General features: G+C 47.0%; 1 long non-coding RNA gene across 1 annotated transcript; it reads left to right on the forward strand.

The window, feature by feature from the left end:
* The first annotated feature begins 252 nt into the window (after positions 1 to 252).
* On the forward strand, positions 253 to 5,684 carry LOC109520475 (uncharacterized). Its single transcript, XR_002169188.1, has 3 exons — positions 253 to 450; positions 2,622 to 2,764; positions 4,479 to 5,684. It is a non-coding gene; the product is annotated as an uncharacterized LOC109520475 (long non-coding RNA).
* The last annotated feature ends 2,702 nt before the right edge of the window (positions 5,685 to 8,386 follow it).

The raw sequence follows: 8,386 nt of genomic DNA on the forward strand, positions 1-8,386 counted from the left end.
AAACCAGTCTAACCGTAAGGCAACGGCGACTTGTACAGTTTTCTCTAGGGCGCTTTGCATGGATGGATCTATACAAGTAAAGTTATTTTAAGGCACCGATTATTTTTTTTGAATGCATCCTAATGCATACGCTGCTGAAATTAAGCATTTAATCAAAAAAATATCCATGATAGCTAATATCGTCAAATAGCTTTAACTCAATACATTCTCTCTCTCTCTCTCTCTCTCTCTCTCCCCCAAATCCTCAGTTCAGCCACCACGAACAAAATCCTGAGTCGAGAGGGCCTCTGCTGACCTGCCAGAGGTACGCGGCCTCCACCCCGCTCAGGAACACGAATTGGTCATGGATTATAGATGACTTGTCAAAGTGCAGCACTGCTGGGCATCTGCGGGGCACGGCACAAAGTTATTGTGAGAGCAGCCGCTAATCATCGATTCATCACACGGGACGTGAGTAATTGGCTTGATTAAGAAAAACACACTCAAGGCTCTGGTTTGTGTTTCAGCAGATATATTATTTTAATTTAAATCCAGTTCGTTTGCGTCTTTCTCCTTTTGCAAAACTTGTGGGCCCCATCTTATGATTCCGCAAGTGTATGGAATGAGGTGCATTCGTGCAATTAGCAAGTGTGTTAACTATAACAGCCGCATACATTTGCAGATGCACATGATCGGTCGCATAAAGTACAGTTGTTAATTCTTTCCGGGACAGCCGTCACCACAGTGGACAGCAAGACAAGTTGCTCTCGATCACATGAACGAAAAAAAAAAAAATCCTGACGTAGGTTATCAATCATTCGTGCACGGCAAATATCCATGCGAACTCACATGAAATCACTTCAATTGTGCTGACTTTGATATGATTTCCTCTTTCATGACGCCGAATGTGGTGATCATTCAAATTCATGCAACGAACCTTACACACTGGAAGTTCATTTCAAATCTGAAAAAAATATTCAAGTCGCTCGCAGATGAACCATGAGATGAACACTCGGGAAAAAAAAAATGGTGACGTTTCCAAATGACATTCTCATGTGGATCGCATTCATATTTAATCAGGCGTATGTTCAATTGATTGGTTTCTTCTTCTTCTCGGTGGGTTTACTCATGCTGTTTGGGATCGCGAATTACTTCTTGATCGGGATGAGGAAATCTGAGTACAATGCATTCACCTTGTCCAAAGTGAAATCGTTATTTTGCATACAGGTGAAAGCGGATCAATAAGACGACCGCAAGAGGAAACGATATGAAAGGGGCTCACGGGAGCAGCATTACAGCCATCCCTGACTTTTGATTTGATTTTTTATTATTATAATTTTATTTTTCCAAGGCCGCGTCGGTCCCTGCGCAACAACGCGGCACACAAAAGAAAGAATAATTTCCCAGTTTCCCGGCTCCTGCCCGACCTCGGGTTTTAATGAGCTGCCAGTGAGCTGTCTGCAAGGAACAAAGTGGCGAAGGGATCACATCAGTTTCAATGCCAGTCAACACGTTGACCCAACAAGTGTTATTATTCCCGTGCAGGGGGTCATGGATTATTTGATCCCTTCTGCCTTCAGATGCACACTTTAAAACATTCATGCATTTATGATATACTCACAGCGCTGCATATTTGTCTATAGATTTTGCTTTTGTTTACTCTCCAATCGCTACGGCTTCAGGGAACATAGAAAGTAAGAGATGGGGGGGTGTTAGCCGCGCGTCCGAGCTGTAGACAAAGTGAATGACGCTCAGCCTCCGGCGAGTGGATTTCGTGGCATGCAATATGCTCGCAAATTCTTTAACTCGTGTGAAAAAGTGTCACGGCGGTGTGAACATCGAGTGCAGCATGAGAACAAGCGACACGGCGTTAGGGCGACATTCAGCGGCGGTCGAACAGCCTCACGCATCAAAACCGACGTCGTTTCGGTTTTTATGGCGCAACAATGACAGATTGACAGCCAAAAGCTTTTGCTGTAGACCTCAGAGCGTCTATGAGAACGAATACGGGTGACTATAGTGTCGACGATACAAGCATGTCGCAACTCTCTTTGTGCACCGATACATGTTTGGTTCACTTAATTTGCGGGAACGTCATCGTGGCCGAAAGCCCATTTCACCCATCACCAAAGAAAGTGCTTCGAAAAGAGCTTTCGCAGGAGAGCAAGTGAGGAAAGAAAGAAATACGATGAAAGACAATAGATTATCTCCCACCCACACCCTGAGGATACACGATTTCGCTCTTCGGCACATGCGGAGCAGGATCATAAGACGGTAATAGGCCATAATGCTCGACTCAGGAGACAAAGACGAGACATATCACCTTCATTGCATGGATTGGATAAGACAACATAAAACCCCTACGACCTGAATTGCGTATGTGTGTGCGCACGTCTCTCTCGTGTCTCACTTAGAGAAAAGTGTGTATTTGTTCAGTAAATGTAGCTTGCAGGCTTAAGGGTTTATGGGACGTATTCCAAAATCCAAAAGTGAGTAAACAGCGCTTCATCAAACATTTAGCAAGGGGCAAAGAGAAATGTTGTTTTGTTTTCTTCGATGCTTGTAGCATTCTACCCACTTGTGCATAGACTACAATGATGACAGAAATTCTTTGTGAGAATCAAAACATTTCTCCTTCAAAGCCGATTATAAGACGACGAGGCTTGGCGCTCGCCTGGCAAGGATTCGCCACACGACAAACGCGCGGCCCGGACGACCCCCATTACGGAAAGAAGAACGAAAGGAAAAGCGCACGGAAACAAAAGCACAGCGCGGCAAAGCACAGGTGAGCGCTTTTCTTTTCACCTTCTACGCGCTGCTGCGAGCGCAGCCGAGAGAGGGACGAGATGGTTGAAATGTGAATTGATGACATTCCTCCGACAAATTGACAATGGCAACGCTGTGGGCCAACAAGCGAGACGAGACATTCACGAGATTGGGCGATGACGTTCGCCGGTTTGTATGAGAGCCTCGTTTCTGTCACTTCATCCCTCTCTCGCATTCACACACACGCACACGCATTTTCCTGGAAATTATAGGCTGCCTCGTATGGCCGCTGAAATGCGGCAACAAATACAGCTGGTGAAGTACATTGAGGTGTGCGCCGGCGCACTCGCGTGTTATGCTAGCTTTGAAGAACTTGACAAGTGACACGACTTCTCTTGATGGAACACATTTGTATGCAAGTGAGACTTGGAGGGATCGGAAGTGTCGGATGTTTTAGCGCTAGTGGGCGTTTATAAATGATGAGGTTTCGTTTTAAAGTGTGTTTTAAAACCCTTGTGATCTTTGTTGTCGCTTGCATAACATCCGGCGAATCGGCATTCATATTCTGGTGGCTGAGATGAAAGACTTTTTGGACCGACGAAATCAGATGGTCGACATCTAATGGCGATTGAACCTCATGGAACTCATTTCTTTTGCGGCGGTGGGAATCATCTTTCTTCATGACCTCGTCACCTCAATTAGAATGTACCTTAGGGTTCTGTATCTCTCATCGCAACCTCCAGTGAACCGCTGCGAAACGAAGAACGCCGAAAGATTTTTGTTCCGGACTCTCAGTGCGTTAAGTCAACAGACAGTGTGAAATGTATCCTCCAATTGTGTTACGGGCAGGACTCCTTTAAAGACGTTCTTCAGTTCACCACTAAAAAATTCACGCTGATGTCACATTATTATTTTGGTAAAATAACTCCCAATTTATCTTCTTGCTGCCCCCTTCATATTTCAAGACCGATTTCATGAGGTTTTTTTTTTTTGTCAATTACTCGCCGAACAATCCAAAACTTGATGTAGTGCCCCTAGAGGCGGGCAGGAGTAATGCAGGCATTTCTCCCGGTCACAATAAAACGCGGGTGCCGGATGATTGAGTGGTATTTCGGCCATTATTGTGCATACGTTTGCCACTTGGGAGTTTTTTTCCGTGCCTCACCTCTTGTGTCATCCATGAGGCCATTCCTCGACCTCATTGTCATGTCGCCAGAAGCTTACCTTCTTGTTGCCAGGCCAAGCTTGTGTCCCAAGCTCCTGTCAGCAGACTCTCCTTCTCCTTCAACACTCCCTTATAACCTCCACCAACCATCTCTGGCTCACTTTTGGGTCCTCTGCTCGCTTTACTATTTCGTTCGGCCACAACATGCTTACACAATCATACTCTGCTCTCTCTCTCTCTCGTGAACCTGAAGCTAAACAACCAACATCGAATTAGAAAATCAATATAATGCATTTGAGAGGACCAAATGAGATGTCACATGACCAAGAGCAGCTTTATCGTTTTACTTGAATGTTAATGTGTGTGTAGGAGCGTGGGTCTTTGTGTCTGTGCACGTGTGTGCATGCGCCTGTGTGTTTTCGTGCGTGCGGCCGACCGTCTTTCCACAGTATTTGGAGAGCCATTATTGTTAATCGCACCCAGCAATTGACCTGGGCAAACCATTAACATTGGATTAAATGTCAAGTTTTGGCGTATAGTTTTTCCAATGTATCCCCTTATTTTATAGATGCTTGTTCTGCGCCATCCGCCAAATGACCTTTGGTCTCACCCGGGCCACCCCGCTGACAAGTCTCTTGCTCTGCCCCTGGGTTTCACCACCCCTATTTGGCCAGATTTTTACTTTTGTAAGCGCACCGAGGCTCTGACCGGCGACTGATATGCAGAGGTAAGTGGAGCTCATTACTCACTGTCACAGGGTGAATGACAGGAACACGAGCTGTGAAAAAACGCACACAGAGGGCTATTTATAAATAAGGGTGTAAGGAGCCGATAGGTTGACATCCCATTTCATGTCTTTTCCACCTCGCCCTCCTGCTACAATTGTCTGCCTTTCCCCGAACAGCTGGCGCCAAAGCGGCAAAAAGATCCCGAGTGTACTCATACGACAAAAATACTCCCTTCTTTCCCGCATGCAGAATAGACGTGCCGTGGAACTCCCGTACCCGCTCCTCCCTGCGAGCTACGCGTTTCCGATTTCCTTTAATTGGTCACAGGTGTCCCCGGGGTGCGAGCGGTGAGGAACAGCAGACACGGTAATGGTTTACCTTGGGAGCTGTGCATTAAACACAACATGGTCACTCTCCAACACCGATACAGCCCTAAAGAACTCTCCCTTATTGATTCCCACTGCAGCGGCATCACCGGGGAATTACGTCAACACCCTCAGCCTGAAATGTCGTTATTGCAGCATGCCAACCCCGATTTTTCCTCACACAATGGCGAACTGCGATGTAAATCAACAGTGCGCCATATACCGGAAATGATCACATCAAAACATTTGCAAAGCTGAATAACTCGGTCGTCAACGCTTAGAAACGATGTCACATATAAACCGGGTCATGTAAAGTCAATTACAACTTGTCATTCTCATATTCCATTAATGCGGAGCACGGCCCTGAAAATGAGACACCCCGCACAGTCCGGATCAAACCTTTTATTTCGCACCCTTTTATTTTAACTCGTCTTGTAGCGTTGGAGACAAACAAGTAAATAAATGATAGCTCGGCTGTTCTTCAAACTACGTTTAATTATCCTCAGGCAGCTTCATGGGAGAGAAGTTTTTTTTTGTATGTTTTTTTTTTCTGGGGGGTTGACAACCCCTGTGATTTGAGCCTTGCAGGCACGCGAGCACGCACGCGCACGCATGCACGCATCAACAAGCACAGCGAGAGTCATTCATCATGGTGTCAGTGTGGAGCTGGCTCAGAGTCGGAAAAAAAACTCAAATCGCCCCGTTAAGTGTTTGTGTGAGCCAGCGCGTGTGCGTTACGTGCGCACACGTGGACACGTGTGATCGATTTTAGAAAATCACCAGGGCGGCACGGTGGGCGACGGGTTAGCACGTCGGCATCACGGTGCAGAGGTGCCCGGTTCGATTCCGGCTCCGACCTTCCTGTGTGGAGTTTGTACGGAGTCAATGAGGTCCCAACCTCCATTGTGTCCTCGAATCGTATCGCTGATGTCATCATGTCATATGTGACACCACTCGTCTCTGATTTGACGGGGAATTAAGGGAGCAGTATTCGCAGAGTTAAAAAGTAGAACTCAAGTATACGTTAAACTCTTGCCGCTCAAGGGAATACACCCACTAAGAGAAGATATTTGTCTTCCATCTGCCCCCCCCCCCCCGCCCTTCCCGGCCCCCCCACATGCTCCATGGTGGCTTTTGGTATTTTTCTGTCTTCCCCCCACAGACCCGATTGCCTCCTCAGCATCATCTCAGCACAATCTTTGTCACAAGGACTAACGCGCCAGAGCGCCCTGTGTGGTTCGGCATATGCGCGGCTTCATAATGTGTCCCACGACTGCAATTGTAGCCATGGGCACACCGCCCCGCACAAGCTCGACATGCAGGCACGCGCGAATGGGAAGAGTTCTCGCGCTTGTGAAGCAGCGCGCTTTGCTTTTGAAGGATGGATTGCTTAATTTCTCGGCCATTATTACCCACTAGGTTTGCACAGAAATGACTGCGACTATGACTCCACGTAATTTGCAGTAGAGGTTGATTACTTGTGCGAATACTGCGATGAAAGTGGGACTTGGAACGCTGGCAAAACGTGCGCAAACCTCGAAGTTGTCCTGGCACCCAAAGGTCAGTTTCCCCTCAAAGCCCCATCGCTGTGGTGACATTTCCAAGTTTCCCATCGGAGCAATCGGCGTTCGTAAGGGCCAGCCCAGGAATGTCACCAATTTAAAGGTTGGGTGGTTAAAAACATTGCTTATATGTGAGTCAGACGACGACGGGATGAAATCGCGCCTTTTGGAGGCTCTGTGAAAGTAAGCGCAGTGGAACATCCAGAGAAGGCACACAAGGGCGGGCGGGCAAGTGAGGCAGTTGCCAAGAGCCCCAAGCTGAAGGGGCCCCCGAAAGACAGTTGACATTTGCCCAGATCAACATCCAAAACAATAGCGCTGGTTTACACGTTGCACTCACAATACGGGAGGGATCCCCTGCAGTAGTCATCTTTACGAAAAAAAAGATGGGTGGGGCGTGCCCGGAACACCTCACCAGGGAGGCGTCGAGGAGGCATGCTAACCAGATGCCCGAGCCACCTCATCTGGCTCCTATCGACGTATGTTTGAATATATTGCTTTCCGTTCACAACCATTTGAATGTACTTACGAAGTGCAGTCACACGATATTTTCACAGGCAGGAAATAAATGATGGTGTCATCGTCTTAGTTTCGGCTGTGCACCGTCATGGATGTCCAGCCTGTTGCGACTTCTTGGTTTCGACATTCAAGCGTGTGTGCCTTGAGCGCAAGCAGAGTTCGGTCTGCTCTGATGCGTCAGCTCATTACTTCCTAGATTGCTGTCAAAAGGCGCTTCCGACGCTCCCCTTTGATGGGAAAGGTTAGCCGCCCGCGCTAATTTTGCCAGCCGTCTATGTTGAAAATAAGCAAGCCATCAAACAGCTGATCTTTCATGGGTGAAATGAAAGTCTTTCATGAAGCAAGACTGCAAAAGGCCCAATAAGGACTCGAGCCCTGTGAAACTTCATTCCCAGGGAAGCTTATTTTTTTTTTTTTTTTAATGAGTTACCTTTTCCATCACCTTCATCCTCAGTCAAAAGTCAGTCAGACATAAAAACGACATTTGCATTTTAATCAATTTCGCTGATTCAAAAGGCGGCTTGTAGAATAAACCTCGCTTATTCAACACACGCTGAGGTGTTCGTAATACACACCGAGATCTTTCCGACTCCAAAGAATTTGGCCGCTAATGCAGACAGACAACATCACCCGCAGGAGAATTTCAGTCCGACCTGCTGGCGGCACGGCGGCCGAATGGTTTGCCTCACAAGTCAAGACGTCCAAAGTTCCACGCCCAGCTCAGTTGCCCCTCATCGTCGCGGTTTTCTCCCGGCGCGTCGGGCACAATTTCAAGTGAGGCCAGCGAAAGATTCTCCTCTGAACATTTTCTGTAAAATAATCAAGTTGGTTGACTTCTACGCTTTTGCTCAGTCGTGCTTTTGGGTCCATCCTGAGATTCGGACCGGCTTGGACAAATCTGTGCTTTTGATAACCTAAACCCTTAATCGCAATACATCAGCAGTGTACGGACGGTTGGTGGGATACATCAGATGTGCTTCAGTAGCGGTCGCAAACACAACTGTTCAAGCGCGATTACAGAATACGGTGACCAGACATTAGGTACACCCGCACGTGAACCAACATGGGTCAAATGTGCCTTCGTGTTGATCAGTTAAAATGAGCAGTCATGTCTTACGATGAGTGATTATGATACTTATTGAACTTATTTTTATGTCAACCAAAATAAGAAACGTGTAAATGCAATGATTACCTCTCAAACAGCAAAACGGCGATGAACGTTTTGAGTCCTTGTATTAGGTCCCGTAAGATTATCCACGTCTACCGGAAACAGGCCGATCATTCACATCTTCTGTATGCAAA

Source organism: Hippocampus comes, unplaced genomic scaffold (assembly GCF_001891065.2).
Source record: "Hippocampus comes isolate QL1 unplaced genomic scaffold, H_comes_QL1_v1.1 scaffold317, whole genome shotgun sequence".
Lineage (NCBI taxonomy): Eukaryota > Metazoa > Chordata > Actinopteri > Syngnathiformes > Syngnathidae > Hippocampus > Hippocampus comes.